At 35.8% G+C, this 10,315-nt stretch overlaps 1 non-coding gene across 1 annotated transcript; it reads left to right on the top strand.

Annotated features, from left to right (window-relative positions):
* The first annotated feature begins 1,254 nt into the window (after window positions 1-1,254).
* On the top strand, window positions 1,255-1,327 carry TRNAK-CUU (transfer RNA lysine (anticodon CUU)). Its single transcript has one exon. It is a non-coding gene; the product is annotated as a tRNA-Lys (tRNA).
* Window positions 1,328-10,315: the final 8,988 nt, after the last annotated feature.

Raw genomic sequence — 10,315 nt, 5'->3', positions numbered from 1 at the left:
TAGCGAGATAGGATTTGAGTTTTGATTTTTCAACTTCAAGAATTATGATCTTTTTCTAGTAAGCCATGCTCTTGATGACATGACAGAGATTCGGGTTATAGAGATAGATAAGCCAAGACATTCTAAAGAACAAAACAACAGTACTCAGTGATAAGTTGTGTCAAAATTATTCTTTGAAGATTATGTTAGTTTTTCCATAGAAAGCATGCATCACTAACAAGCACAAATCAAGTCACTAGGCTGATAAAATATTAAAAAAAAAAACAACCTGAAATGTGGGGCACCTGGCAGGCACAGTAATTAAAGCATAAGACTCTCGATCTTGGGGTCGTGAGTTCTAGCCCCACATGGGAGAGTGGCAAAGAATACTTGAAAAAAAAATTTTAAAAGTGAAAATGCTCAATTTAATTTATAAATACCCATTATTGGAGACTCAATACATTGCATTTACCTTTACATAATTGGAAAAGAAGCATGTATGCCATTTAAAACTTTTTCTGTCATGAAATTTCTGGAAATTGTCAGCTGGGCTTTAAAGAAAGAGGAAGACCAAGAAGATTTTTTAAATAAATAGTTATAAAAAGTATCCCTGTTTCAGCACATGACCTTTGCTTTGTCACCACTTTCCTTAGGAAAGACAAAGGGGGCACTAATGGGGTCCAGGATATACTACCCCCAAATACGGTGTCTGGGCATATTGATTACTTTAAGCTGAAGACATTTGAGAAACAGCCAGTACAGGAAGGATTTTCCCTGAATCAGTTCATAAGATCTTTACGTGAGAAGGACCCTCTCTCCTCCCAGAGGAAAGGATCATCCTTATCTCAAAAAAGAAGAGTGAGATAAATCTGAATGAACAGGTTTTGCTAACTATCCCTCAGTTTACTACCCTTAGCTCATATCCTTTTTGTTCTGCCACATTTTTCTACCACTTTCTCCTCTTCATCAAACCTGGTATAAAGACACTCAGATGAACTCTATCTTTCTGTCTTCATTTCCATATGAAGTGCCCATGTCAGGTAAAATTTACATTAAATAAATGTGCACACTTTTCTTAATTTGTCTTTTGTCACACAGACCCCACTGAGAACCAGAAGGATAGGAGGATGAAGGTATTTTTCTTTCCCTCCAGAATAATACTTTCAGACTTTAGCTTTCTCATACGTGAGACATAGAGACTTGTCAAAATAGTATCTAAGGTCCGTTCTGGTCAATAACATTCTTAGAGTTTATAAAATAATTAGTTGTAGGGGTGCCTGGCTGGCTCAGTCAGTAGAGCATGAGACTCTTGATCTCAGGGTCATGAGTTCAAGCCCCATGTTGGGCATAGTGCTTTGTTAAAAAAAAAAAAAAAATTGTAAAACAGTTAACAAGTAGCAGCAATAGAGAAAGGAAGAGAAGAAAAGGGTAGTGTGATTTTACAACGTATAGTAAGTCAAGAAAAACCAAATTTTTGACTAACAATGACTTTGGGATTTTTTTCTTTGTAGGAAACATATCTCAAAATAGCAGAAGATGGCCCAAAATGTGAAGAAGATTTAACATTTATCTCATTCTTAGGCCTTGAATCACTGCATAGAAACCATGATAGTCTAATAATTTCCATTAGATATTATATAATCATAAGGATTTGAAGTTAAATATATGGACTACAAACTTTTATAAGCTACATTTTAAAATGGGGTCAATATCATTAAATTTCAAATACAGAATGTGAAGGAAATGAACTACTTTACATTTCAAGTGATATCCTTATTATGAAAACATGAATCTAAATCTGCAGTTGTACTAACCTATTGCCTAAGGCATTAGAAAGAAAATACCAGTATCTCTGTGTATTTCCACAGTTAATTGTTGTACTTTCAAAATAGTGCACGATCAGGGCGCCTGGGTGGCTCGGTCAGTTAAGCCGCCGACTTCGGCTCAGGTCATGATCTCCCGGTCCGTGAGTTTGAGCCCCGCGTCGGGCTCTGTGCTGACAGCTCAGAGCCTGGAGCCTGTTTCAGATTCTGTGTCTCCCTCTCTCTGACCCTCCACCATTCATGCTCTGTCTCTCTCTGTCTCAAAAATAAATAAACGTTAAAAAAATTAAAAAAAAAAAACAAAATAGTGCACGATCAATATATAAATTATAAGGTATTCACTGTAATTTTTATTTCTTAATCTTCACAAATTCATTAACAGTCAAGATAACCAGTACCTGGGACAATCTCAACTCAAAAACCATGCAAGGAGGAACCTGAAAATATTTCACGTTTGTTAGATTCTGAATACTTTAAAAATAAGTATCCCAGGGGCGCCTAGGTGGCTCAGTCAGTTAACCATCCGACTTAGGCTCAGGTCATGATGTCACAGTTTGTGAGTTCGAGCCCCGCATCGGGCTCTATGTTGACAGCTCAGAGCCTGGAGCCTGCTTCAAATTCTATGTCTCCCTCTCTCTCTGCTCCTCCCCTGCTCATGCTCTGTCTCTCTCTCCTTCAAAAATAAATAAAAACATGGGGCTCCTGGGTGGCTCAGTCGGTTAAGCGGCCGACTTGGGCTCAGGTCATGATCTCTTGGTCCGTGAGTTCGAGCCCCGCGTCAGGCTCTGTGCTGACAGCTCAGAGCCTGGAGCCTGTTTCAGATTCTGTGTCTCCCTCTCTCTGACCCTCCCCCATTCATGCTCTGTCTCTCTCTGTATCAAAAATAAATAAACATTAAAAAAAAAAACAAAAATAAATAAAAACATTTAAAAAAATTAAAAAAAAAAAGTATCCTAAAGATTTAAGGCCAAAAACAAAACTAAAATAAATCAAACAACAATCACAAAAATCGGTAAACATCAGACTTTCAAACGGTAACTAAGACCACCAACCAACATAATTTAGGGTTGGAAAATCTATAACCCACAGTAAAAGGTGTGTTTAGGTTAAAAGAGTATATGTTATTATCTCCAACATGAATTTAAAACGGAAAATGAAAATGAGTTGCTTTTGATAGACCCTCATTTTCAAGATTCAAATCTCAAAACATTTCAGAATGACATATTTATGAAATGGTCACCTAACGAAAGACTGTTGGATATTTATATTGTTGTAATCTTATTAAGTTTGTAAGTAAAGGTTGGGAATAAAGCACAAAACTTTAAACTGGACATCCAGACGTCACTGCTAACCACAGACTTACATTCTTTCTCTATTTATACCGTTTGTTTACTTTTTGCATTTCCTCAGCTTGGACAGGGACTTTCTGCTTCTAGTCAATTTCACTCTTATTTTTGGCACATAAGTAAATTTTCCAGTACTTCTGGAAAATGTTACATCTAAACAATCCTTAGCAAAGAGATGATGGAAACATTCCTATTGGGATTTAATAAATTGGGTGGTGATAGTTGTCACTATTGTCCCAGAAGATATCCACGGTAACCCAAAACAGGTCTCCCAGTCATCTCTAGGAAGCTGACAGCAGTAATAGTTGGTGACTTCTCTCCTTCATCCCTCCCCAACACTACAATCTCAAACTACTATCCCCGTGTAAAACAAAAATGGCCTCCCAGGTTAGCCTGGCAACAACGAGTACATATTCCAGCCCCTCCTGAGTTTTCTGAATGATTCATTGAGAATTTCTGTCAATATGGTAGTCTGGAGAACTTAAGGCTGGTCTCTCGTGAGTACAGTTAACTCCACTCTCCTGTCAGTTACCAAATTCTTTTCCATCTAATCACATCATGTGATTTAAAACTAAACTTTAGAACACCATAAACGTATACTTCCCCCCCCCCCAAAAAAAAAACTGCCAAAAGGCAAGGGGATATTTTGTGTATAATAACTTACAGCTTTTATGGATTACACATACTCTGTTAAAAGGGAATAGTAAAATTAATTTCCAGATCAATACTCATCCGACACCTTCATTTGTATGCTTGCAAAAGAAGTTGCCTTATTCAAATCCCAGGGTTTTCTGTTATTATTTTAACTGGGGCTCTCCGCTTTATCTACCTGCTGGTGAGAAGTAGATTTTACTTGTTTTATTGCCCAGTCAGGAGAAAATTTCCACACCAGGGTAGCCAAACTAAAAATGAAGAGGAAATTATAAATACAGCTTGAGGAGGAAGGAAAGACCATTTCCTTTCAGCCACTCTCGATTTGGCCTGACTGCATTATGACAAATATCGTGCAGCCTCAATATAGAAAGTGCTCCTATTGTAAAACCCTCAGTGCCGCCTCCAAACAGAACACAGAAGCAGCTTCCCACCAGGAACTCCAAGGAACACCCTGCATTCCGAAAGTAGTTTCCTATCTCGGTAACTTTCAATCTCAGAATCTTTAGTTCAAAGGTAACAATTGCTGCTTATGGCACAAATGTAATGATTAACAAGATTTTTATATCGTGGTAATGGATGTGCCTGTGACCACTTCGGGGTCTATGTTAATGCCCTTTGGAATCAGGGAATGACTCCCCAGCTCTTGCTGAAATGTCCTAATACATGTCAGGAAGGGAATAGAATAAACAAAGACTATGACTTACTTGGATAGGAATCTAAGATATTTTACCATTTATCATTTCTCCTGTTTAGTTTACACAGAGAAATTCTAAATATTTCCTGGCATACCTGCATTTTCAAAGTGACCCGAAATGAAAGAGGAAACATAGCAATTTTATACAATGTAACAAATCTTACATGTTATCTTTAAAATTAAAATTTTACACTTTAGGGACACCTGGGTGGCTCAGTCGGTTAATTCAGCTCAGGTCATGATCTCGCAGTTTGTGGGTTCGAGCCCCACGTCAGGCTCTGTGCTGACACCTCCGAGCCTGGAGCCTCCTTCAGATTCTGTGTCTCCCTCTCTCTCTCTGCCCCTCCCCTACTCGTACTTGGTCTCTCTCTCTCTCAAAATAAAATAAAGACGTAACAAATATTTTTAAAAACTTTACACTTTACATTGAAATCTATGACCATTTTGAGTTGATTTTTTATGTTGGGTATGGGGTTTAGTTTGAGGTTTAGAGCCTGGTGAACAGATCTGGGACATGAAGGCAAAAGCATGGTCTATAAAAGGAAATAATCAATAAATGGGACTGCAGCAAAATTAAAAATGTCTGCCCTCCCAAAGACCTTATTAAGAAGATTAGAAGACAAGCCGTATAGACTGAGAAAATATTTGCAAACCACGTATCTGACGAATGACTTCTATATGTAATACGTAAAGAACTCTCAAAATTCCACATTAAAACAATAATCCAGTTAGAAATGGGCAAAAACAAAATAGTTCACCCCAAACGATATACAGACAGCAAATACACTTTTGATAAACGATCAATATCACTAGCCATTAAGAAAATGCAAATTAAAAGAACAAATAAAATATCACAACACACCTTTCAGAAAGGCTAACATTTTTGAAGTTATAGCACAAAGTGCAAGCCAGGAGGTAGAGAAAGGGATCTCTTCTTCACTGCTGATGGGACTGTAAAACGCCTTCCAACAAGAGCAAGCTATAGTGGGGGTGGGGGGGCGGGGGAGTAATCCCTCCTCCATTAATAAGGTCCAGACAGGGCCTTGTTCCCTATCTGCAGTGATCAGTACCTGTCCTAGGACGGCCAATAAAAAGGCTTCCTTCCCCTGACCAGAGCAATTGATTTAGGCGTGAGAAATGTGACCCATACCACGCAATGTAAGTCCTTCTGAGATTAATTCATGAAATTAGAAACAACAAAACAAAACAAAACAAAACATGTCTTGACTTCATTTACAGTCACTCCGATGATATGGTATTTAATTCAAGAATATGTTAAAAATCCGTCAACCTATGAAGAAACTAGATACAGAATCTTTTTAAATGTTTATTTCTTTTTTTTGAGAGAAAAAGAGAGAGAGTGTGAGCATGAGCATGTATGCAGGAGAGGCAGAGAGAGAGGGAGACACAGATCCAAAGCGGGCCTCTGCACTGACAGCAGAGAGCCCGATGTGGGGCTGGAACCCACCAACCATAAGATCATAACCTGAGCCAAAGCTGGAGGCTTGACCAACTGAGCCACCCAGGCACCCCGATACAGAATAATTTTAAAGGAATGTTTTGTAGTTTGTACATAAAATGTTAGCTTTAAAGGAGGATAAAATTATAAAATATTGCTGATATATTCATTGGGTTTCTTTTCTTTCATATTGACAAGCTATGCCGAATACAGCCATTTACTTTAAAAATGTTGCTTTAGCTCCTTTTTAAAAAAAATAACTTCTTTCTTTCCTTCAATATCCTGGCCTCTGCCCCCTTACATCTCTGAATATGAAGTATGTCATCGTTAAGTTGCAATTCTTATAACTTCCTCAAATTCCTGAAAGCCATCTCCCCCTGGGAAAAACAGGAAGAAAGAATTGAAAAGTAACAGCAAATGAGCTCTGATTAGCAGATCATCTCTGGGGTTCAAAGCTATACCCCTATGACAGCTTAAACACCCCAGAAACTCAGTAAGAATTTTTATTACATGTATAAAATTGCCCTTTGATTTTTATCGAAGTTTGTACGTGTGTGTTTCACGCAATTTATTATTCAAACCAAAATTGAAAACTCGAATTAGTATACACAGAAAACGAACTGACTAGGAAATGATGCATTTTTGTATTTTTCATTTTACCAGGTCGAAAATTAAAAAGTAAAATGACTTTTTTTTTAATTGAAGTCCACACAACATAAAATTAACCCTTTTAAAGCTTTCAACAGAGTGGCAGTTAGTGCAGTGATGATGTTGTACAACTACTATATTAACTTTCAAAACATTTTCATCATTCTCCCCACAAAAAAACCCAAAAAAACCCAAAAACCAAAAAACAACAAAAACAAACATCCATTAATCAGTAATTTTACATTATCCCTTACCTTACCCCCCCCCCCAGCAAGCACTAATCTCCTTTTTGTCTCTATTATTTTAGCTCCTTTGGATATTTCATATAAATGAATTAATACACTATGTGACCTCTCATGTCTGGCTTCTTCTATGTCTGGCATAAAGTTTTCAAGGTTCATCCATGTTGTAGCATGTATCAATACTTTACTCATTTGTATGGCTAAATAATATTCCATTGTATAATGCTACATTTTTATATCTCTGTTGATGGACATTACAGATGTTTCTACTTTTTAGTTATTATGGACATTGATACTATGAACATTCATATGGAATTGTTGTTTGAACACCTGTTTTCAATTATTTGGAGTATCTATCTAAGAGTGGAATTGCTGGGTCATACGGTAATTCTACCTTTTACTTTTTAAGGAACTACCCGATTGTTTTCCACGATGGCTGCTCTCTTTTACATCTCTACCAGAAATGTAATATATGAGGGTTTCAGTGTCTCCACTTCCTTGCCAATGCTTGTCATTCATTGGTTATTATAATCTATTATAACTATCCTATATTGTATATTATTAATAATATATATTTATAATATAAAATGTTATTTTATTATTATAAAAATTATTGAGGTATCATTGAAATACAACAGTTTATTAATTTCAAGATTTGTTGTTTTAAATTTCATTTCTATAATGACTAATCACTTTAAGAATTGTTTGTCATTGATATATGTCTTTTGTTTTGGATACTTCTTTTTTTATTTTTATTTAACTTATTTTTTAATTAACATCCAAGTTAGTTAGCATATAGTGCAACAATGATTTCAGGAGTAGATTCCTTACCCATTTAACCCATCCTCCCTCCCAAAACCCTGCCAGTAACCCTCTGTTTGTTCTCCATATTTAAGAGTCTCTTATGGTTTTGTCCCCCTCCCTGTTTTTATATTATTTTTACTTCCCTTCCCTATGTTCATCTGTTTTATATCTTAAAGTCCTCATGTGAGTGAAGTAATATTATATTTTTCTTTCTCTGACTGACTAATTTCGCTTAGCATAATACCCTCCAATTCCATCCACGTAGTTACAAATGGCAAGATTTCATGCTTTTTGACTGAAATGAATAAAACTCCATTGTATATATATACCATGTCTTCTTTATCCATTCATCTATAGATGGACATTTGGGCTCTTTCCATACTTTGGCTATTGTCAATAATGCTGCTATAAACATTGGGGTGCACGTGCCCCTTTGAAACAGCATACCTGGATCCCTTGGATAAATCATTAGAGAAATGTGTATTCAAGTTCTTTGTCCACATCCTAGTTGAATTTTTGTCTTTTTGTTGTTGAGTTGTAAGAGTTTTTATATATTCTGAATATCAGATACTTAATATCTGTCCTTTTTCTGTTTTGGGGGTTTTCTTTTCACTTTCTCAGTACTGTTCTTTGATGCCAAAAATATGTGAATTTTAATGAAGTACAATTTACCTATTTGTTTTTCTACCATTTCTTCTGCTTTTGTTCTCACGTATAGAATCCATTGCTTAACCCAAGGTCATGATGATTTACCCTTAAGTTTTTTGCTAAGAGTTTTATGGTTTTAGCTCTTACATTTAGGCTATTGATTCATTTTGAGTGAAGTTTTGTAAATGGTGTGAGGTAGGGGTTTTGTAGCTTTTTGAGCCTCATGAATATTTGAGCCCCTGAAAAAAACAATTCTGACAACATAAAAGAATTATTTTACTGTGATTTGTTATCCTTGATTAAAAAAAATTATTAATGTAGATTTTGATGTATGTATGGTCCTTACAAAACTTGGAATTAGTTAATACTACTCCAGACATATCCCATATTTGATTTACTACCTACGTTAGAGCTACTGTGCCTTTCTTATTTATTTCTGCTGGCAACTTTATCACTTGAGCACTAGTCAAACAAATCTGGAAGTGACAGGGAAGTATCCAAAACTATAATGTCCAGAACATGTCTGTCAATGTTCCTAAGGTCCTCAAATGTGGTGGTAGGGGGTGGGGCTGTAAATCTCCTCTGTGATTACCACACCTCATACTTATATAGGGCTTTCCATTTTATAAAGCACTTTCAGCATAATATTGTACTTGATCCTACTAGTCTCTTTTGAAATAGACAGGACATGTGCTTTTTCATTATTTTATACATATGAAAACTGAATCTTTGCAGAGCTAAATGATCTTCCAACGTCAAATAACAGAACATACCAGATTAGTACTCAAAACCCAGTCCTTAGACTCGTCCTTATATATATATATATATATATATATATATATATACATATATTTCTTTTCCTTTGCCCTACTGTGATGAGTCAGTGTGATTCTGAAGCAAATTTATAAGAGGGGTTTATCAAAATTTTTTTAAATTTTTTATTGAAAACCAGGTTTAAAAATGTTAAAAAGCTGTAAAGTGTTATTTCCTCTCTAAATGATTGTGCAGTGCATATTTATAAGCGTTTATACAATAATTTGATAACCAAACAGCTGCTGAAACAATGAATTTTTATGACCAGCATCTCAGTTAGTGTTTTTCTTCTAAGCATGATAAAATAAAGTTTGTGTGATACAATTCATCTATTTCAGATGCGTTTAATATAAGCACCAGCAAAAGGATAATCAAGAGGAGAATCCATGAAATAAAATCACATGGGCAGTAGAGTAAAATAAAAACACATGTCAGTTACCTATTTTTTTTAACTCATGTGTGTGCCTGATCATAGAGAACAATACTTTTTGGGATTCTTTAAAAGAAATCAAAACTAGGACTTTTTAGAGCTGCATGGTGTAGACATCTATCCTTAGCTCATCATCACGTTGCACATACTAAGCGAGCACCTTTCATCTGGACAGCCCCATGCTAGATATTATAATAGGATAACAACGTGAGTAAGATTTAGTCTCTGGCTTTAGTTTACAATCAAAGAGAAGTGACATATATGTATCCAGCTAACTAGATTGTAAAAGAATATGCCACAGCTAAGGTAATGAGCTGCCCTGCAAGGTAATGAATTTCCTCTCCCTGGAGGTGTTCAAGCACAAGCTGGCCTTCCACTCAACAGCATTGTTATAACAGAAGCTGATGCCTGGGTAGAAGCTGGCAGTGAATCACTTGTTAGAGCACTTCCAATTTTAATATAAGCTCTAAAATAATACAGTTTACAGTTAAAGCTGTAAAATAAACCCCTTCTCAAAGCATTAGCTTGCTATTGTATTAATGTTTTTGGCCTGCTTATGATTTTCTTTATTCATTATTCATATGTACTTGTGAAACATTTTTATTACATCTTGAATGAAACATTTTCTACAAGAGAAATAGCCTAGTGTGTCTTTGGTAATAGCAATTCCATCCAAGATAAGTCTTACAGTTATTCCAAGTGACTTTTTGTTTTGTTTTTTTTTCCTTAAACAGCCCTCTAACATTTGATAATGTTGATTCTACCACCAGAACTC

This window comes from Panthera uncia, assembly GCF_023721935.1.
Source record: "Panthera uncia isolate 11264 chromosome B2 unlocalized genomic scaffold, Puncia_PCG_1.0 HiC_scaffold_24, whole genome shotgun sequence".
NCBI lineage: Eukaryota > Metazoa > Chordata > Mammalia > Carnivora > Felidae > Panthera > Panthera uncia.
This window is presented reverse-complemented; position numbering and strand designations above follow the sequence as displayed.